This window comes from Diadema setosum, chromosome 10 (assembly GCF_964275005.1).
Source record: "Diadema setosum chromosome 10, eeDiaSeto1, whole genome shotgun sequence".
In the NCBI taxonomy this organism is placed as follows: Eukaryota; Metazoa; Echinodermata; class Echinoidea; order Diadematoida; family Diadematidae; genus Diadema; species Diadema setosum.
The window spans coordinates 34,697,072-34,720,749 of record NC_092694.1 but is presented as its reverse complement, the minus strand read 5'-3'; the positions used below and the strand labels follow the sequence as shown (position 1 = coordinate 34,720,749).

The 23,678-nt window shown below is 37.8% G+C and overlaps 1 pseudogene; it reads left to right on the top strand.

Annotated features, from left to right (window-relative positions):
* Positions 1–337: 337 nt before the first annotated feature.
* On the top strand, positions 338–10,745 carry LOC140233702 (ganglioside-induced differentiation-associated protein 1-like; annotated as a pseudogene).
* Positions 10,746–23,678: the final 12,933 nt, after the last annotated feature.

Sequence of the window (23,678 nt, the reverse complement as noted above, 5' to 3'; positions counted from 1 at the left end):
CTCCATGGTTTGTCTTTCAGGATCCAAATGTGCTTTGAGAGCTGGGTCTCATTTTTGTATTTTTCCTGTGTGGCCTGTACATACTCGAGCAGAATTTGAACAAAGCATTTACTGTCGTCTCCTGGTTATTAAGTATTTACCCCTCACAGGCTCTACGATGACATTGCAACAACAACAACAAAAAAATGTCATCAAATATTTACTTCTGGTACTTGAACCCGTCTCGGCTGTAGTAGTTATTGTCTGGACGGGTATCTTGTACGATTTCACGATCTGCCAGTCATGGTCCAAAGATAAATTCGAGCCTTCACAGTCTCACAACTCTACACATTGCAACATGGAGTCTCCTACTCCTCTTCTATACCATTCTTGGATCTCGGGCTTTTCTCAAAGGGTGAGTATATGGTACCAAATTGGTGGATACAGTTCCTTATTCTGAAGGCTCGTTATTCCGAAGGTTCTTTTTTTGTCCGGATTAACGAACCTTCAATATTTCATTAGCGTATTAATGAACCAGTGGAGTAACGAACTTTATATATGTCATTGGCCTATTAACGAACCTTCGGAATAACGAACTATTTTTTTTTTCATTAGTGTATTAGGTCCCGTGTTCTTCGCTTCATTAGTCTCTCATTCTTCTCCCTCTCCACACTGTCTCCAGCCGCCTCCACCCCACCAGTGTCCTTCCCCTTCTTCCAAGCGCGCCGGAACACTTCTGGTTTTTTGGGGGGGGGGGGGCAAAATCTCAACGGGGGCACATTATGTGACGATGTGAGATCCTCGGCGCGGTAGCGAAGCGAGTGAGCGGGGGGGGGGGTGGGGGGTGGAAAGGGGGATAACCCCCCCCCCCCCCCCGTAGGGAGCTTTTGTAAAACAGGGTACAAAAGTCGCGTTTATATACCATTTAAAAGCAAATTTCTAAGGAATTAAACATAGTGAAAAATAATCAGTGCGAAGGACTATGATTATTACATACGGCCGAGTACATAATAATGTGATTGTGTGAGATCCTCGGCGAGGGAGCGAAGCGACCGAGCGGGGAGGGTGTGGAGGGGGGACACCCCCTCCCACGGTAGGGACTTTTGGTAAAAACAGAGTATAAAAGTCGCGTTTATAGAGAATTTAAAGCAAATTCTAGGAATTAACATAATTGTATTGAAAACATCAGTTGGAAGGACTATGATCATAACATACGGGAGTACATTAATAATGTGATGGTGCGAGATATCCTCGGCGAGGGAGCGAAGCGACCGAGCTGGGGAGGATGTGGGAGGGGGACACCCCCTCCCACGGTAGGGACTTTTTGTAAAAACAGAGTATAAAAGTCGCGTTTATAGAACATTTAAAAGCAAATTTCTAGGGAGTTAACATATTGAAAAAATCAGTTGGAAGGACTATGATCTTAACATACGGGGTATATTATGTGAGGGTGTGAGATCCTCGTCGAGGAAGCGAAGCGACCGAGCGGGGGGAGGGTGTGGGAGGGGGATACCCCCTCCCACGGTAGGGACTTTTTGTAAAAACAGAGTATAAAAGTCGCGTTTATAGAACAGTTAAAAGCAAATTTCTAGGGAATTAACATTTTGAAAAAATAAGTTGGAAGGGCTATGATCTTAACATACGGGGGTATATTATGCGATGGTGTGAGATCCTCGTCGATGGAGCGAAGCGACCGAGCGGGGGAGGGTGTGGGAGGGGGATACCCCCTCCGACGGTAGGGACTTTTCGTAAAAACAGAGTATAAAAGTCGCTTTTATAGAGCATTTTAAATTAAATTTCTGAGGAATTAAACATAGTAAAAGAAATCACTGCGAAGGACTTTGATAATAACTTATGAAAACTTTTCATTTTACAATAAGTACGGGCAGAACGAGCGAGCCACTTTTACTTTGCAATTTATCTGAAATGTACTCATTAAAAGCTTAAACGTGATCGCATCGTTCGAACAATAAAAAATATTCTTATACTGCTAGAAAGCAAAGAAGAAAATGAAATGTGTAAGGTTTACTAAAGGTATGTTTCTGCGGGCACACTCGAGGACACGAGGCTACCATCTATACACTAAATTTATTCATAAGTTACTATTAGTGTATAGATACAATAATGTATGTTGTTAGTGTTGTATAATCTTCGCCCCGTTAGGGGCGAAAATTTTTGCATTTTCAGTTATGAAATTACAACATTTAAACAAGAAATATGCCTTTATTGTTCATTTTGGTCTTTAAATCAGTGATTAATTATTTGTTACAGGGGGCACTTTGGGGGGGGGGCAAAAACTCGTTTTGCCCCCCCCCCCAACATTTGTTTGGGGGGGGGGGGGCAAGTGCCACCCCTGCCCCCCCCCCCCCCCCCCCGCTTCCGGCGCCTTGCCTTCTTCATCTCTCCTTCTTTCATTCCACCTTTTAATCATCCTTCTTCTCATTGTTCCTGTCTTCCTCTATCTCTAGTTCCTTTTATCCTCTTCTCCTCCATTCCTTATCTTCGCCTTTCTTTCCTTCCCTTTTCATTCTATTTTTTTCATTCCTTCTTTGACAGGTCCGTCTGGCGTTTGCCGAGAAAGGTCTTGAGTATCGGGAGCAAGTTTTAAATATAGTGCACGGCGACCACATGACCCACACTACCTACGGGTCGTTAACCCGAACGGTACAGTGCCCACATTGGAGCACGGTGGAAAGTACATCCGGGACTCTAAAGATATCATAGAGTACATCGATAAGCTACCATCTGAGAGTAAGGATAACATTGTCATTGTTGTACTATTTTGTTTGACATGTAATTGCAATAGTGATTTACTCTTTTTTATGCATCTTACGTGTTCTGAATGTGATACTTATGAATGACAGAATCATCGGTGTCATCATTACTATTCTTTATTGCATTATTATCAGTCTTCTTATGAATGTTACTGTTTTATTATGATATATTATGCATCATAACCATATCTGCCTGGGTCTATTTTTTTTTTCAACTTAATAAAAAACGAGTGACTTTGTCGATCAAAGTGAATTCCCTTTGCCACGTTGCTTCAATAATATCAGTCATGTAATCTAAATATTATGTTTGTATTTGTGTCGAATGATTAATCTTATAACATCACTAAAAATTTAATAAACCAGCAATAATGTTGAATTTGAATTGGACTATTAATATCAATTTATTGCTGCAAACGTTTTCAGGAATTCAAACAAAAATATTAATTGGGTAAAATAAGATTTTCTGAGGAAAAATCAAGTCTTGCTAAAAAATTATATGTTCTACGTTGCAAGGACAGTCATATATAAACATAAATTGTGTAGATAAACATATCGATACGTTTCTGTTGTAGTTGTCAACACTACGCTGTATGTCATTTTACAATCATTCGTTGAAAAAACAATATCTACCATCATTTGAAAGTTGTTGGCTTGGTGACACTACGGAAGTTTATTTAAGGAATATGGAGCTCTTGTTCTTACGTTTGCCACAATGTTATTAAATTCATGGATGTACTTTGGGTTGTCATTATGTAACCATGGGAAAAAAAAACACTGTTAGTTGATAAATTCTGCTTGAGTGCTCGTAACAACGCGAATAGAATAATGTTGATACGATGAATTACCTGAATAAATTAATTGAGGTGACACGTCAGAAATGAACGACCAACTACAATAATGACAGGAGCAAAAGTGAGATTTAATAAATCGGCAACATAGAAAAAAACTTCGAAGAGTTGTTTTTCTGTAACAATGACTACTTAATGTAGAAAGGAATTAGCGAACAAACAAACGGAAAACGAGTTTGGAAATTACAGGGGCCTATATGAATTCACGGTGACCGCTGATGATTTCAACAGAGCCAAACTTGATCCCAGACGAGGGCTCCGAGCTCCGAGTTCAAGTTGATCACATGCTTGACCTCATCGATACCTTTGATATGCCCGGAGTGTCAAGGCTTGCCCTGGCAACGCTACAGCTCGCAGAGGACCCGGTACTCTCCGCCGACGACAGGAAGAAACTGTTCGAAGGTAATTATTTCCGTTACCTACACAACCGGCGCAAAAGGGGGGGGGGCGGTTGGCTTATGAAACCCGGAAGTGGCACCAGAAATATAAACTGGGCTCCTTGCACTAGCTTTTAAAAACGTGGCGCTGGACGTGACCTGTAACGTTGCTCGATAATGGCAGTTTATTGTTTTTGTTTCTTTGGTGTGTGTGTTTGTTGTTGTTGTTGTTGTTGTTGTTTGTTTGTTTGTTATTGTTGTTGGTTTTTGTTTTTTTTTTTTGGGGGGGGGGGGGGTTCTCTCTCTATTTGCCCGATTGGGTTCCTAAAATTATGAAATTTAAAATTTTGGTGAGCAGGAAGAGAAAGGTATCGGCCTGAAATTAAAGGAAACGTCGGGTGACAGTCTATTTCTCATCTTGATGCTCAAACTTCAATTTTCAGTGGCCCCGGACCACCGCTAATGCCGAACCCTGCCTCTGACTACGTGGAACTGTTTCAATGGAACCTCTTTATAAAGAGGTTGGAAACAGTATTAAGACCCTCGTAGAACAAGTTGATAATCATTTCTGTGCTTGTTGTACCGGAATATACATTGAAAATCTGCTGATATAACAAGATCATTGTCTGGGTATAACGAGGCTATTTCATCTCAATAGACTGCGTAGCACCAACCATGTTCACACACACACACACACACACACACACACACATCATGAAAATATATCATATTATGAAAAACATATCGTGAAAAGAGCATGCAGAGTCTATAGCACTCGTCTAGACTTACGTCTATATCACATAAATCGCATATCACGTGATCATGAAAACCGAATGGTTGGGATAGTACTAAAGTAACAATAATCTTATTGGTAGCGGTGCGTTTCACAGTTTGCTACTTGTACGTGTGTTACCACGAGTCCGGATGATTTATTTCAATAAGCATGACCGGGGGAAAATGTCAAAGAAAGAAAAAAAAATGCTTATTGAACTTTGGAACCCGCTCTTAGTCTCACAGCAGTCCCTTCTCTTGATGAAAAATAGCGAGACGTAGATTTGCGACGTGATCGCTAAAACGACGCAGCCTCCCGGGTTGGACAATAGAAACAGTTGTTTTGCGCATGTGCAGAACTCCAGTTTTTTTCCCAATTACTAAGGGCGGACGTCCACTTGGGCGCGGACAAGCCCCGGAAGGGTTGCGGAAGCAAATGTTGTCATTTCGGCATCCTGTCCGCGACAGACGCGGAATAACTTTGTGAATCGGCTTGTCCTGGGACATTCCTAGGACTGTCCGCGGACTGACTGCGGACATTCCTAGGAATCACTCCGGAAGAGCGCGAAATACCTCGGAATATGCTAATCGTAGCCGGGCAGCGCGGAAACATCTAGGATTACACCAGGAATGAACACGAACAATCAGGATGCCTTCCGGACAACACAAGTTAGGCATGCGGACAAACTGCGGACAATACCAGGAAAATGGAAAGGTATGAATTTGGCGCTGACGCAGTAGCTGCTGATATTATATTGATATGATTGGTCAATATGATTTTATAAATGTTACCACCAAAAGTCGAAGAATAGGATTGTCTGCATGTCGGCTGACGACTCATTTTTTTTTTTTTTTATTTGTCTCATCTGGGAGAACAATCTTTTCTCTGCCTACAGTCACATGGATGATATTCGTAAAATTTTTGAACCATATATATATATATATATATATATATATATATACAAAATATACATAAATATGTAAATGTGTATACATATATATGTATATATATATATATATATATATATATATATATATATATTGATAAGGTAGTCCACGTATTGGCAAGATAAAAAGATAAGTAACAAAACTGCAACAAAGTTCATGCTGTATTCACCAACGGTTTATTTCTTCACAAGAAATAAACCGTTGGTGAATACAGCATGAACTTTGTTGCAGTTTTGTTACTTATATATATATATATATATATATATATATATATATATATATTCTTTATTCCCTTTTTTAGATTTGTGCTTTATTCATCGTGAAATATATACATGTCTTGTCTGATACTTCTGCAGAGCATGCCAAAATGATCCTAATCATTAAATTTGTTTTTGCTGTCAAATTGGACAATCGAGTTTATTTGCAACTAAAACAAAAAGAGAAGATAAAATTATTAGGTAATAACAACTACGAAAATCATTCAGGTAAAGAATATTTCTGAAATGATTTGTGATGCTTAATGTGTACTTAAATATATACACTCAGCAAAAAAAAAAAAAGACAGAAATTTAACTCTTTTTCGAGTTCATGATTTATTGCTTTTTCTCTCATTTCACTTGAATTTTGGTTTGACAGAAAATTCTTCATTTTCCTCCATTATCTTTAGCTTTCGTTGTTATTTTGGGCTTCAAAGATATTACATTGTAATGAGACCACAGGTATATCTTTGCAATTGAATTCATGCTTTTTAGTGTGATGAATTTGTCTTTTGTTCTAATATGTTGTATTATTAGAAAGCATTTACGTATGAATAACAACTTGTTCATGTTTCTATAATACAGTAACATTTAGACAAAAATTCTATGCTTTTTTTTTCTGAGTGTACTTCCACCTACTTTTGTGATTTTTCAGCTGGGCTGTCACATGAGACAACCTAGTTTGTTTGCAAATATTATACGAAAACAACATAAAGGAAAATGTACCATAGTAAGTAATAGGAACCAGGAAAGTCACCCAGATGAAAAATAATTTCTGAAAAGATCAAATCAACATAAACTTACTAGGAAGTTAGGGGGACTGATTTCACTTCTTTCTGGTTGCTTTTGGCACGGTCTCTACTACTTTCTTCTTTGCCTTCTGGGACCGGAAATTCCTTAGATTTACCTGTTCTTCATCACTAGACGAAAGGTGTGCCTGTGATGGGAATATTTGCATGGGGGCCTCGCCTCCCTTCTTGCTCATTTTGCGTTTCATTGGCATGACGCTCGCGGAAAGTGTCGACATTTTCGTGTCTGGATCACAAAATTTCCGCATTGGTTCCGGACACTTGCATATATAGATCCGCATCGGCTCCGCGCTGTCCTAAAACATTCCTGGTGTCTTCCGCTTTCATTCGGGAAGCTTCCCCACACCGCGGGATTCTTTCCGGAGCGTGTGCGGAAGGAGCGGAAGGGTTCCGGACAAGCGGGACATCCTCAGGACATCGTCAGGACAAGTCGCCAAAGGTGTCAGGAAATTCATTTCCGCGTCCAGATTTTGGTCTCGATCAAAATTTGGACGCGGAAATTTTTCTCTCTCCCGAAGGTGCGGAAACGCCCGGACATGTTTAGGACAGTGAGCGGACACGTTCAGGAACGTGCGGATAGGTTCCCGAAGGAGTGCGGAATACCAAATTTGCATTCCGGGGGCCTGTCTTATAAAGACTTGTGATAGAAATCAATCACAAGTGTTTTGTTTGCTGCAATGCAAGTTGCGATTGATTTGGGGACTTGTGATTGATTTGAAGGCTTTATAAGACGGGGCCCGGGGCTTGTCCGCGTCTTGTCCGCGCCCTAGTGGACGCCTGGTCTTAGCGTCGTTCCAGTGGTCGTGTCGCAGATCTAAAGCTCGCTGTGTGCGGTTCAGTGGACTACTGCATGCTTGATGGTAAAACATGCCGTTATGGTAATTGATAGATAAATAGATACATTGATTGGTTGATTGGTTGATTGATTGATTGGTTGATTGATTGATTGATTGATTGATTGCTTGCTTGCTTGCTTGATTGATTGATTGATTGATTAATTGATTGATTGATTGATTAATTGATTGATTGATTGATTGATTGAAAAGGTATTTCACTGAAGAACAGCCATGGCAGCCCGCAGGATGAATTGCGGGCATTTTCAGGCCTACGTGAAACCAGTATACACTACACTGAAATGAGCAGAAAACGGAAATGTAACAATGTAAAGAAAATAACAAATAAAGAAAATTCCACATTCTTTCACTTTTCTAGTTTACGAAAGAGCACTATAATCCTCTTTCAGAAAGCAGGGGGAATGACATTCATTTTAACAATTTATGTCAGTATCAAGTTGATGGAATGTGAATTTTCATGAAAAAAATCTTTTATTTTCTTTATGTTGTTGTTCACACATGACGTCATCAACTCTAGTAGTCTCCTTATCCACTCATTACAACACCAAAACTTTAAAAATTAATAACTCTTGCATCGATTGTCCGGTTTTTCTCAAACTTTCACTGATGTGTTTATGTTGCATGCTTTCACCCAATCCACATTACTCTTTTGGAATTGGTTTCCTTTAAGGAAATTTAAAGTTTTGTAGAAGAGTATACTAAATATTGTTATTCGTACTCATTCTCACTCGGGCATACGCATGATTATCCTGACATCTCACTGATAAGTGCAACCATCTCATAGCGTGTAATTCATTGTAAAAGACGGAGTAATTATATTAAGATGACCAAAGGATAACATTTTCGATCTATGGTTTTGTTACCCATTCGTTGGTGTATCGGATATTGTTATTAACATTATTCGTTTTGTATTCATCTTTCTAACCATCTTTTAACGTTTGAACCTTCTAACGATTTAAAGTTTTACATACTTTATCCATCTATCTAGGCCTACTTATCTTCATGCTATCTATTATGTTCTTCATCCCATATTGCTGTCGTCATGTAATCTATTTTAAACCATTATTTATCTTAATATTCTCTATTGCTCTATCTCCCTTCTCATTCCATATTCCATATACCAGGCGTTGGACCCAAAAGGACGGAGAAACTCAAACGGGTGAGAGCCGAGAACCCAGATATCTCCGAGATCGTCCAGGTCATCATAGATAAGAGTCCTCCACCGAGCTCGACGACGATAAGGGAGGCGGCGCTCCTCAAACAGCTTGACGCGTGCGACAAGGGTTTTGCCGAGATCGAGACAGCTCTTGAGAAACAGAAAGAATCCTCTGGTGCGAAAAATTGATAAATAGTCCATTCCACTTGTAGAAGGAAATTAATCCTTTCTTTATACCCCAGTTCCAAACAGATTTTTTTTCCCCTCTCTCTTCGGTCATTCGTCGGAAGCAAAGTTTTTGCTTCCGGCCACCCACCGAAGTGTATCGCATCGTAGTATGATGAGTCCGACTTGTGTTGGGCGACTAGTCAGGGCGTGATCCGATGAGGCAAGATCGTCCGATGAAGGAACTATTAGCTTAAGTCCAGTCACTTTTTAATAAAATGTCACGTCAGCCCGATATGTGTCGAGTCTGTCCGATGTATGTTAGACTTGTGTTGTGCGACTGTCGAGCGTGTCAAGCGGAGTTGACGTCCCATAAGAGTCTGTTGAGTTTCCGACAATAAGCAGTCATCGACTCGTACAGGCTGACTTGAGTTTTGGTTCTGGGGCTCTTCTAGCCTTTTGTCGAGGCCCTCTCGCAGCTGTAACGGGCGAGCGAAGACTGGGTTCGCTTCAACATACAGCGAGAGGGCCTTGACAAAAGGCTATAGCTCTTCTGGCATCGGTGTCATCATCAGTGATCCTTACTGCTGTAAGTCTCTGAGTTCATCAGAACTCATCGGAACTCGTCGGAACTCATCGGAGCTCATCGGTTTGTCGAAATGTTTGCATTTTGGGTATTAGACGAGGCTTCAATGGTCAGTGGAAAAGGAGCTTTAAAAATACAATCCCCAGGGACTTAACATGTGACAGTGTTTGGTGTTTCTATTGTATCTATTAATCAGGATTGAAGGACCCACTTTATCTATGATGAATGAATAAATAGAAAAACATGAGTTCGGTGAGGCTTTACAACGATTCAGAATGGTAAATTTGGAATCATACCACTGTGTCAAACTAGTCATATTTCCTTTTTAACACGAGTGCTTCGAACACACCATACTATGAATGTAATAAACTTAATTATATAGAATGCACAATATGATATATAGTGCACCCCCGTTATAACAAAGTCCTCGGGACCAGCAGTGTTCTTTCGTTTTGTCGAAATTTCGTTATAACCGAACAAATGAACAATAAAAAAAATAAAAAAACATAGAGCGGATAATGTCGAGGGCTAAATGTTTACTTCGTTGTAACCGGAATTTCGTTAAAACCGTGTTCGTTATAACGGGAGTGCATTGTATAGGCCTATTGATTTATTATACGGAAAGTTATGTGTCATCGAAGTCGAAAGGAAATGTTCAAAACAATACATTATGCTTATACATTCTGCTTGCTTCGTTAATCGACGGTAGAGAACTAAAAGATCTATGGTATAGCCATTACGCTACAGACTGGTAACTTTATTTCAATTCAGATTGCCAATTTTCCACATAACCCACCATCCTACCGTCCTCTCCCACCCCATGAAAAAAAAAAAGAATGCCACTAGAAACACGACGACTGTGCTATTATTCAATAAAGAGCTTATATGATTATGAATTTTGTGTGAATGACTCTATGATTGGACTTCGCATCATTGCTCTTTACCCCCTTCCCTCTCGCTAACTACCCCCCCCCCCCTTCCTCTCTTGACTTTATCGTAAATTTCGCAGGAGGGCAAGAGTACTGGCTGTGTGCAGACCACATCACACTCCCGGACATTCATCTCGGTGTTCTACTACATCGGTTCGTCTTTGTCGGACAGGCGAAAAGGCTATTTCTAGTCAAGCGACCTCTATTGACGAACTACTATCAGCGATTCATGGAGAGACCGAGCTTCAGGAGCCAGTGTAGCGTAGTCAATGACCCATCGCAGTGGGCTTGATTCTTAGCATGTGCATACAGTGTATTGTATTTCAGTAGTATGTAGGCCATATAAACAGTAGAATGTATCAATTCAAGGTAAATGATAATAATGATAATAATAACAACAACACTAGCAAACAACACATATCGGTACGCAACAAACCAATCGTTTATAACAGGACAGAGGTCGCACGAACTCAATAGTGGTAACGACAATAGTTATCATTTCGTAGATCTTTTCCGTTCACCACCATGTTTAGCAAAGTTTGCACGGAATTAGAAGTAGAGGGGTAGGTTAGTAGCATTAACGAAAACAGAGATGACCTTCTCACATTTGAAATAGAATTTTATAGAATCGCAATCAACTATCACAACATCGTAATTCCGCAATGTTTGAACTATAATGTAAGAATCCTGTTTGTATTACATTGCAAGTTATTTCATTGTGGGCAGCTGTATTCTGAGCTCATATCCCAGCTGATAAGGAACCAGTAATTAGGCAAGCAGGTAATCAAATAAAAGAAATAACAGCAAAATGCATGATTGACGTGTATCGCATAATTTGTGTGTGTGTATATGTGTGTGTGTGTGTGTGTGTGTGTGTGCGTGCGTGTGTGTGTGTACATGTGTGTGCATAACAGAATAGGCATATAATATTGATACTTATTTAATAGAGTTGTAGATTCTGAGGCAGCATTATTTTGTTTCGGCGTCGCACTCGTTTTTATTAGGGAGCTTTAGATTTTAGACGCGCGGACGTTCAGAAGGAAAAAAAAAAAAAAAACATGTTCTGAGCGTGCGCAGTAAGCGCGCGTCAAGTCGCTCTATTTTTAGGTTGCGTCGCCTGAGTTTTTCACTACGCGTACATAAAACAGGGCTATTTTTACGTCCGCACAGTTTGCAACGTAGAGAGCTACTTCATGCACCGATCATATGGGGGCGCGATTTTATTTTTTATATGTTGCGTCCCAGCGTAATCTAAAGCTTCTTTTCAGCACGACGCAGGGGAGAGGAGAACGTCCAGCGCACTCGTCGTCTCAAACGTCCGCGCGTCAAAAAAGCTCCCTATTTACTGCATTGAAAACGGTTTGGATTTGGCCATTCATTTTCTTTGTGGACTAAGGTTATGTCTACATATATAAGTTGTTCAAATTCATGAAATTCTTACGTCGAGATGCTTTCATTGCAACTGATTGACAAATTAAGTTATAATTAAGTTATTAAGACATAAGTTGCTGTGTAATAAACAGGGGGTCCTCCACGGAATATTTCAGAATAGGGCGTGGAGCTCGATCGTCAAGGTGTCCCACTTTCAACCGATTTGTGTTTACTGTGTCTTGTTATTGAAATTTTAGCACATGCTTTGAGAACCGGAGAGAAAACTTTGAAAGAAATTAATTTTGGCGATATTCAGGTAAAACAGATATTCTATGCTGATGATATGACAATTTTTTGAGAGAGATAAAATCTCAATAAGGATGTTGTACCTGTATTGGGAGAATGCTACAACATCTCATAAATTACATGTAGCTACCAATATTTTGATTTAGAAATGCCACTGTAAAATGCAACATTTAAACTGAATAACTCACCCACATTAAAGGGATGGTACAGTATTGGAGGAGATGAGAATTGGGCTTTTAACTTTTTGCGAGATACCAAGAGAACACGTGATATAGTACAGAGCATACCATTATATGAGGAATTCAAAGTTTATTTGATGAAAATCGGGTTTGGAATGCCGGAAACATCCAAAAACAAAGTAAAACAAAGCGATCGTAATAAAGTGTGGGTCCCACACTTTATTAGAATCCCTCTTTTTTGGATATCTCAGCCATTTCAAAACCAATTTTTCATTAAATAAACGAATAATAGAATTACATGCTTTTCCATATTTCATCAGAGGTTTCTCATTATCTCACCAAAAAAATGTTAGAAACCTGATGTTAGGTCTCAACCAAAATTGTACGATCCCTTTAATCAGACTAAACATTTGTCTTCATACTTGGCTGTGCTAGTATACTTTAGTACATGAGCCTGCAGACAACCCACGGCTGCACACAGAAATGGCATACCTTACTATCAGATGGAGAGGATTCACATCCGGTTTCTGGTATAATAATAATGATAATAAAAATAATAATAATAATAATAATAATAATAATAATAATAATAATAATAATGATAATAATAAGGTCTTATTTACCCAGGGTAGCCTCTTCAGTGTTGCCACTGCTCTACCAGAGGGCCCTGCTATTATTATTACCCTAGCGTTGCCAGGTACCCATTTATACACCTGGGTCGAGAGGGACACAGTGGGTAAAATCATCTTGTCCAAGGACGTACGCACTGGGCGGGATTCGAACTCGGGTCCTGGGGTCCTGGTATAGATAGAGGGATTTGGCAGGATCAAAGAACACTGTCATTTTGTTATCATGGTCTATCCTTTTCATTAACAATGAATACATAGATCTGTAATCCAAATCAGAAGACGTAATCATACAGTTATTATGATGCACCTTTATACAAAGAATTAAAAAAAAGATATATAAATGTATTAATATCATCCCAAGCTCAACTACAAGTAAAGAAGTTAGTCATCATAAACTTTTTTTTATAGATATTACATACAGAAAAACTAAACAAGAAGAAACATTGGCATGTATGTCAACTACTTTAGAGTGAGGCTAGCTATCGGTACAAGAATTCTCTCTTGGGTTCACTACCAGAAACCGGATTCACAATGGTGTTGACCATTGGTATTTATATGGTCGTCCACAACCAGCAGTGTCTTGAGGGCATGATAATCACACGTGCCTTCTTGCCAACTACTTTCGATCTGGTGGAAATTTTAAGCTAAACGAGTTGTAGTCAATAGTGCACACATGTACAGAAACATTGGGTTTTGGTTTTTTTTAACAATTATCCAAGATTCCGAACCAAAGTAGTTGAATTACATTACTTTCTTTTGTAAATCTATACGTAGACTTCTTCATTCTGTATCTGCTTTTGGTGGAACTTGCACCCGTCTTTCCAGAGTGTATATAGCATAGATTATCATAGATTATCTATAGACTGTATTGTGTTTTGTTTTTTATGGAGTTCAGATTCATTCAGTGGCATGGGAAGAGATTAAAGTGTTGCAAGCAATGAACTCTTTACTCAAAAAAAAAAAATCACATGGTATACATGTTCCTACAATTCTTTATGTATGTTTTTGATTTTCATTTTGATAATAAGCCATGTGTGAATGATCATATATGTCGATGTTTTGTTTGCATATGGATGCTGTGTACGTCTTTGTACACATCTGTGGTTGCGTGTGTGTGTTTGTGCGGGTTTTTCTCTTATTTGCACATGTATAATCAAATGAATGTATAATAAGAGTATCGTTCCCCCCACTGATTCCAGTTTATTTTTCGTCATGTAAATGTAAAAGAAAGGTGACAAATACAACAAACAAACAAACAAACAAACACCTCGTCATCAATTCCATCCAAGAGTATGAAATCAACACTTTATTTGCTACATAGTAGTTGCAAACACATATTACATCTTGCATGTGCAAGTGTACCTGGATGCACTGTAAGGCTTGTACAGACATGGTTGTATTAATTTGAACAATGACCTTATTTGTAGCATTTCAGCCGTATATCACACACAGCCGAACACTCATGCATGCAATTCTCTTTTTAGCATAAAGCTTTGTTTACACAGACCTTGATCTTCACATGCAGGGGAACACAATAATTAACATACAGTTCAACACATGTTAAAATTATTTACATGTGCACATTTGACGTGCAAGATAAAATACATGGTCCCTTTATCTCCCCCCCCCCACACACACATACACTCAAACGCAAACACACAGATAGACATATAAACCCACAACGTACATACACACAAGTGCACACACAAGTATACACACGCATACAGATCCATTTTGCACATAAGGGAACACAATAATGGCTTGAAATAGTTCAGTCCATCACAAACAAACACTATCTACATGAATATGTCTATATTTGACATGCACGACAAACAACATGGCTCCTTATCTTCTACAGGCACTCAAACACAAACCAACAGACAGACACATAAATATTATACAAAACACATACACGCAAGTATAGCCTACACACATAGTATACATGCACATACACACATCTACTGCTAAATCGGATACATTCTTTTGCCATATGCGACATATTTATCTCATGCATGTTTTATACTGAAAGCCCAGATTCGTTCATAAGTTGAAATATTACATTTATCATATAGTTGTCATGACAACGATGATTTTATGAAATACTTATTATCACGTCATATCATCCGTAATAAGACTAAAGGGAAAGACATTAACTTAAATGATGGACGGACCAGACCTTTGGGACTATGAGCTGTTAGAGGGAAACAGTGTTTACATGCATAAATACGTCAAAAAGTGGCAGGACTTAGGCCAAACAATTTCTTAAATTTCATAGTTTGCGCAGTTATTAGTGGAAATTCAGAAAACGCTTTGCATATGTTAGTATACGTCCGAATTCATTCTGCAATGTGGCAGTGAAAATTCAATTTAGGTATTTTATGCCCTAAGAGCCCTTTTTCTCTCGTTGCGTCATATACATACATACATATAATACACACACACACACACACACACACACACACATATATATATCATTATATATATTTATAGAATACTGTAGTACTGAGTAAGCAATGATATCCAAAACACAGAAACAAAATTCCTACTGTCTTCACCAATCTGTTTCGGCACACAAATTTTCGAGTGATTCGCTCTTTTTCAAGTGTTCTTGTACACACATATACATACACACACACACTCACGCATAGGCCTATAGTTGTATATAGTTTGCAGTATTGTAACATACAAAATATTCATACAATGATATTATTCATTAACATATAAGCCTATATATAGGCATATATATAAATATATACATATATTTATATATATATGAAGAGTTTGTTTGCAAAAACCGATAAGTCCATTTTTGAAGATTTTGAAGTAAGGTGTCTGTCATAAAGCACAAAATAATACCTTTTAAATGATATATTGGTCACTACATATAAAGGTACATTTTTGAAGTTATGGTCTAAAGAAGCAAAAAAATTCTTATTATTCTCTTTATTTTTCTTGACCTTTAATCGCAAATATCTCCATTTGGCAAATACGGCCTTATCGGTTTTTGCAAACAAACTCTTCATATATATATATAATTATATATATATATATATATATATATATATATATATATACACCAATCTGTTTCGGCACACAAATTTTCGAGTGATTCGCTCTTTCTCAAGTGTTCTTGTACATACATATACATACACACACACTCACGCATAGGCCTAATAGTTTGCAGTATTGTAACATACAATATGTTCATACAATGATATTATTCATTAACATATAGGCCTATGTGTTTGAGTGTGTGTGTTTACGTGGGCGTGTATTATATGCAAATTAGTTTATATACGTAGAACAGAGCAGGCCACTTAGTGTAGGCCTATAACATAATTTTGTGATAAACCTAGCTATGTGTGCGTATACACGACTTCAAATAAATGAAAACTTAACAGATGGGGATAAAGCTCAAGTGTTCTAATGATGTAAAGTAGGATTATTCTGTTTAAATTGATTTACAAAGAATAATCCTACTTTACATCAGTATATTATAGAACAGAATTACAGGCCTATGTGTGAGTGTGTGTATGTATGCGTGTGTACAAGAACACTTGAAAAAGAGCGAATCACTCGAAGCGAAAATTTGTGTGCTGAAATAGATTGGTGAAGACAGTAGGAATTTGGTTTCAAATCTGTGTTTTGAATATCATTGCTTACCCAGTACTATTTGTGTGTGTGTGTGTGTGTGTGTGTGTGTGTGTGTGTTTACATGAGACGCAACGAGAGAAAAAGGCTCTTAGGGCATAAAATACCTAAATTGAATTTTCACTGCCACATTGCAGAATTAATTGGATACTATTCGGTATACTATTTACATAATATGCAAAGCCGCTTTTCTGAATTTCCACTCCTAACTGCGCAAATTATGAGATTTAAAAATTGTTTTGCCTGAGTCCTGCCACTTTTTGACGTATTTATGCATGTAAACACTGTTCCCCTCTAACAGCTCATAGTCCCAAAGGTTTGGTCCGTCCATCATTTAAGTTAGTATCTTTCCCTTTAGTCTTATTAGGGATGATATGACGTAATGATAAGTATTTCATAAAATCATCGTTGTCATGACAACCATATAATAAAAGTTATATTTCAACTTATGAACGAATCTGGGCTTTCGGTATAAAACATGCATGAGATAAATATGTCGCGTATGGCAGAAGAATATGTATCCGATTTAGAAGTAGAAGTAGAAGTAGATTTAGAAGTAGTGTATAATTATGTGTGTAGGCTATGTGCGTGTATACTTATGTGTGTAAGCTACTTGCGTGTATGTGTTTTGTATTTTTATGTGTCTGTCTGTAATAGCAATGTGTGTGTGCTTTCATATCTCATACAAAACATAGTATTAGACAGATGTCATGTTTATTGGGAAGTGTGTTGTCGGATTGTTTGTGTATAATCCTATTGCTACCAAGCATAAAATACCATTTTTCAATTACCCAGGTCAAGATCTGTTAAGATTTTGCCTCCTTCCCCCCCCCCCCCCCCCCCGTCGAGTATAGTTAAGGTGTTTGCCTTTAAAGCAAAGGTATAACTTTGGTTGAGATGGGGCTTCATGTTGGTGAAATATTGAGAAATTTCTTATGAACTTTGAAAGAGCATAAAATTCTGAGAGAAATTCCAGGTTCATCGTACTATAAAAGTTTGGTCTTGAAATAGCTTAAATATGTATAAAAAAAAACCAGAGAGGTCCTGATAAACGGAAGGTCACACTTCAGATGATCACAAGGTCACGCAACATAGTTAGTATAATATCAAGTTCACAGCCTTTGGATTATGAATACATTCCTCCTCCCCCAACTACTGCCCGTATATTATGAATACATTAAATTGAACAAATATTTACATAGCCGTTATCTGCATAGTAAGATAAATGTCATAAAATACACTACTGGGAAACGATATCAATTATACTCACGTTGTTCTTAGTACAAGTGTTGGTGTTTGCAATTTTTTTGTGACTACGCCATGGATTCTACCGCACCTCTTTTGTACCATGCCACGATTTCTGGGTTAAGTCAAAGAGTAAGTGTTTCTTGATAATATTATACCATGGTAACATTTCCTTCAGTTCGTTTATTTTCATAGGGAATTCAAAATCACGATACGTGTGATAAGTGGGTCTCAATATATATGCATCCTTATCCCGTTCACTACAGCTCCACCGTGGCCGCACAATGGGAAAATATTCATGGGGAAATTTGTCAATCTTGTTTGTTTTTTTTTACAAATGAGAGTGGTTTCGTGATTGATTAATTCGAGCTATTTCAGACTAACATTCATGACTGAAAATTATTAAACTGCATCTGATATCTATGTCCCCTTGTAAAACCATTCCCCTTGTCCCTCAATTTTGAAAATTCTGTTCTTTTTTGGTTTTTCAGAAGAGTTAAGATAAAGATCTCCATTTTCTTTTCTTCTTTTGGTAAGTTAAGGCACGCACATACGAAAAAAAAAAAATGTGATTATAGCATATTTTCCCCGTGAGTCCAATTTGAGAAGTAAAAAAAAAAAAAAAAAAAAAAAAAAATCTTTGGTGATATTACTGCATTGCGTATTCGTATGTGCAAAATATCTCTGTTAATATAAGATTATATAAATGATTTTGTATATTATAGTAAAGTAATTGTTTGTGTGTGTCTATATATTTACATGGTTCGACACTAAAATATTTTTGATGGACCATCAAATTCATCAATTCTTTTTAAGGTGCCATCTCTATATATAAGAAAAACAAAATCATTCGGTAAAACATTAAAATGATTGATAAAGATTTTAATTCTACAACTACTTATCCGAAGGCGTGCAATTACTTGAAACTGCATGGTAAGCATGTGAAAATTGAAAGGTATTTATGTTTTTATTCAGCATTCCATATTCCATATATTTGTAAAAATTTACGTTAACTTTGATTTCAAAAAGAAAAAAGTTTAACAAACGGTCTATGTGAGATGGATAGATGGAATTAAAGAAGTAATGAATGACAAGAGATTAGGAAATGAAAATATGAAATTAAATAGGAAGAGAAAAATACTGTAAAATATAGAGACAAAGATGTTTTGGAAAATTCTAATCTGTTCTAATCTTTGTTCCATCTTGGGTTTTCCTCCCTTTGTTTGATTTCCTAATATAGTTATCTGTGGTATAACATAGCTGAGGTTTGGTAGTTGGTAATCTAACTCTTAAATATTTGCCTCGAGTTTTATCTTAATCAGTGAATTAATTGATCACCACATCACAAATCACATAGGTACATGAATAAACCTAGGTAGCTCGTGAGAAATTTCCGGAAGAGACCGGCGCGCCGGCCGCCGGCACGCCTACGGGACACCGGTAGATGACTATCGATCACCCGTCGGTCGCTGAGATCGTCCAGTTGCCAATGGGGCATCGCTCGGTGACTGCTCAGTCTCTGCGCGGAGGAGATCCCCATATTTCACAATTTTCAAACCTAATATCGACCGGTGACCGATGGGAATTCGACAGGGCATAGCTCGGGCATCGCTTTGCTTGTATATAGCCTGCTCGACATCTCCAAAAACTGGTGTGCGGTGCCGAAATTTCAGCGGCGACCGAGCAGGCTATAGAACCAGGTCGGTCGCCGCTCTGAGAGGTGACCGTAGCCTATACAATAATTTGAGTTAACAACATAAATCAAAGGTAGGATTCTAGGTTTCTTCCGGTGTTACCATAAATTCTTTATGTAGTTCCTACTGTCTTTTGCTTTATTTGTTTACATCAAATTTTCTGACGCATGATGCAGTTGCAAGTATTCACAGTTGACTTGTTCAACAAAGTTATAAGCAGAGTACTTTTCCTTTCACTTCCACTGTAGCATCTCTGACTGATGGTTGTACTGTCAGCATACCAACAATCTGCATTCATGTTGTGATCTAAAGTCAGCTCATGCATTAGTAGACTGTGGTCGACATCATTGTAACATCCAGTTTCTGGTAGTGATCCCAAGAGAGAGAATTCTAATCGGCCCTATACTGACAAGCTAGCCTCATTCTAAAGTAGTTGATATTGACGTGTCAATTTTTCTTCTTGTTTAGCTTTTCTGTGTGTAATGATGTCTAACTTCTTCACTTGTAGTTGAATTTGGGCTGATATTAATTTATTAGAAAATATTGTAACTTCATCAGGGTATTGGAAGCATGAAAACCAACAGAGATCTCATTCAAAACTTTACACATGAGAACTACTGGAACTTTTGCGTATGGAGAATATGTTGCTCTTTCCTATCTCAGGAGGACATGGCAACATGAGATAATGACAGTATTGTGTTTCACAAGTTTTGATTTTTCAGGGAACAGACAAGTTTATTACATCACTTTGGTTTTTCATTTGGCCATGGAAATATTTAGGGTATGTAGTTGAATTCTATATGATTATAGAATATAGGCTGTAGCGTGTTTTTCTTGTGATGGGATTCAGATCCATTAAATGGCATGGGAAGAGACTATAGTGTTGCAAGCAATGACTCTTTACTCCATCAAATTCTACATGGTACATGTTCCTACAAATGAGTTGACTCAGTCGGTAGCGCGTCTGCCTCCGACCCAAGCGACCCGGGTTCGAACCCGAGTCTGGACTGAGCAATATGTGTGTACCGTCCCCTGTAGCAAGAGGCAAAACACTCTGTCCCTCGATCGGATAGGACATAAAATGGAGGTCCGGTGTATGAGAGAGTAACAACTCGTACACGTAAAAGATCCTGCTTCATTCATTATCGCAAAGAGCAGGGTGTTTAACCCGGTGATGTGGTCCCCCTCACATCCAACTGGACCCCAAGCAAGACCAGCTTAGCGTAACTGAATATGAGCTTTCCAGCCATCTTCTCAGATGGAAAATGAACAAAGAAAACACAAAAAACAAAAACAAAAAATCTTTATGTATTTTTCTCCATTTTCATTTTTATAACAAATTATGTGTAAATTATCATATATGTCGTCGTGTTGTTTGCATATGCTTGCTGTGTACTTCTTTGTACACATCTGTGCGTGCTCGTGTGTGTGTTTTTGCACATGTACAATCAAATGAATGTGTAGTAGGAGTATCGATTCCCACACTGATATGAAATTCCAGTATACTTTTTGAAATGTAAATGTAAAAGAGAGGTGACAAATACACCAAACAAACATTTCATTAATTCCATCCAGGATTATGAAATCAACACTTTATTTGCTACATAGTAGTTGCAAAAACGCATGTCATCATGCATGTGCATACAACAGTGCCTTTATGCGCCGTAAGGCTTGTACAAACATGGCTGTATTAATTTGAACAATGACCTTATTTGTAGCATTTCAGCCGTATATCACACACAGCCGAAAACTCATTCATGCATGTTTTGTCTTATTATAAAGCGTTCTTTACAAAGACCTTGATCTTGGCATGCAGGGGAACACAATAATGGATTAAAGGGACTGTAGGCCTACAGTACTGGTTGAGCTGAGGATTCAGCTTGTAACATTGTGCGAGGTAATGAGAAACCACTCTATGAAATGTTGAAGAGCCTACAGTTCTAAGGGGAATCAAAAGTTCATTCGATGAAAATCGGTTTTGAAACGTCTGAGATATCCAAAAACAAGGTAAAACAAATAGATCCTAATAAAAGTCTTGGCCTGTCAATTTTATTAGGATCGCTCTTTTGGATATTATCATCCATTTCAAGGCCAATTTTCATCAAATAAACGTTGCATCCTTCTTGAAATTACATGCCCTTTAATATTTTATATGAGGTCTCTCATTATATAACAAAAAAAAATGTAAACCTGAATCCTTACCTCAACCAGTACTGTACAGTCCCTTTAACATACACAGTTCAACACATGTAAACATTAATCACATATGCACATCTGAAATGCAACACAAAATACATGGTTCCTTTATCCCCCCCCCCACACACACACATACACTCAAACACACACAGACATATAGACAAATAAACACACAACGTAGGCCCTACATACACACAAGTTCACACACAAGTATGATTATTATCTATATAAACTATACACGAATAATAACAGATTCATTTTTCACACAGGGAACACAATAATGGCTTGAAGACCATCACAAACATTGTTTTCATGAATATGTCTACATTTGACATGCACGACAAACAACATGGCTCCTTAGGTTCTTCCCACACACATACATGCATACACATACATGCACGTAAACTCAAACATACAGGCAGATACTTGTATAAACATAGAAAACACATACACGCAAGTATTGCCTACACTCATAAGTATAGGTTTTCCCGGCCAATTTCGCACTTTTGTCAGTCCATTTGATAAAAGGTTCATTCAATTTAGCGAAAATCCTCGTCACTGCACATTCTGTCATTCAAAATTGCAACTTGTTCATTCAATTTAGCGTTTCGATCAATGAAATTCGCACATGTGTCTTTCGAATTCGTAAAACGGGCATTCAAATTGGCACCTGCTCTTCAGTCATTCAAATTCGCCAGCACTGGCGGAAAATGGTATTTCAGTCATTCAATTTCGCGTATGGGCAGTCAAATTCCAAACATGTTCATTCAAATTGGCGTAATGTTATTTCTATTTTGAAAAGGTGAGAACCGTGATTTATACGTATTCAATTGTGAATTTTTGTTTCATCCATACACTGTTAAGTATAATATAGTAAAGGTATCTTTGACCATAAATAACTCAAGTTTGTTGTTCTGTAACGCCCCTCTTCTTTCATAAATGTTATCAGAACTACACATGCACCAGTACCATAGATTCACTTCACTTTCTTATGTCCAGTCATGGCAGCACGAGTTAGATACAGGCGTATCTCTCAAGAAGACAGGGAAAGAATCATAGAAGCATTTGAGAGTAATAACCTTGACAAATTGATGGCTAGAGCTGATCCAAGAACTTTATTCCTAATAACGCAATATAGCACCCACCAAATGAAAATAATGAAACCTGTAGATGAAAGAAATAATGCACGATGTAAATTGAAACCTCCTTCTCCCAATTAATGTCAAAACAAACTTAAGATTAATGTATCTGTGAATGAAATAATGCTATTGAACATTTTAGACACATACACATACATTGTATTTTGAAATTACTGTTGCAAAGATAACATCAGAATAAAGAATGAATACGAAAATATAATGTTATGATGCTTGCAAACAATACCTATGATAAATGAAAATGAAAAAAAAAGGAATAGAAGCATAAACGTGTCTGCTAAATTGACTGCAGTAAATGCGAAATTGGATGCCCAAGAATGAATTCGAATGAACGAGCGCAGCGTATACGTGATCACGTGACTATATCATGCTAAATTGAATGAACGATTTTCGAAATGGTGCTTGTCGTACGAATTTGAACTGAAAAAGTGCTGATTTGAATGATGTTAAAGGTAATTTGAATGCTCCAAAATGAATTTGAATGAAAAGATTATACAATTGAAATACCGAATATGCCATCTAGGCTAAATTGTGCTAAATTGAATGCAGCAATTAGGAATTGGACTGAAAAAAGTGCGAAATTGGCCGGGAAAAACTATATATACGCACATACACACATCCACTTCCAAATCGGATACGTTCTTTTGCCATATCCGACATATTAATCTCATGCAGCTTTTATACTGAAAGCCCAAATTCGTTCATAAGTGGAAATATAACTTTTATTGTATGGTTGTCATAACAACGACGATTTTACGAAATACTTAAGTATTTCGTCATATCATCCATAATAAACT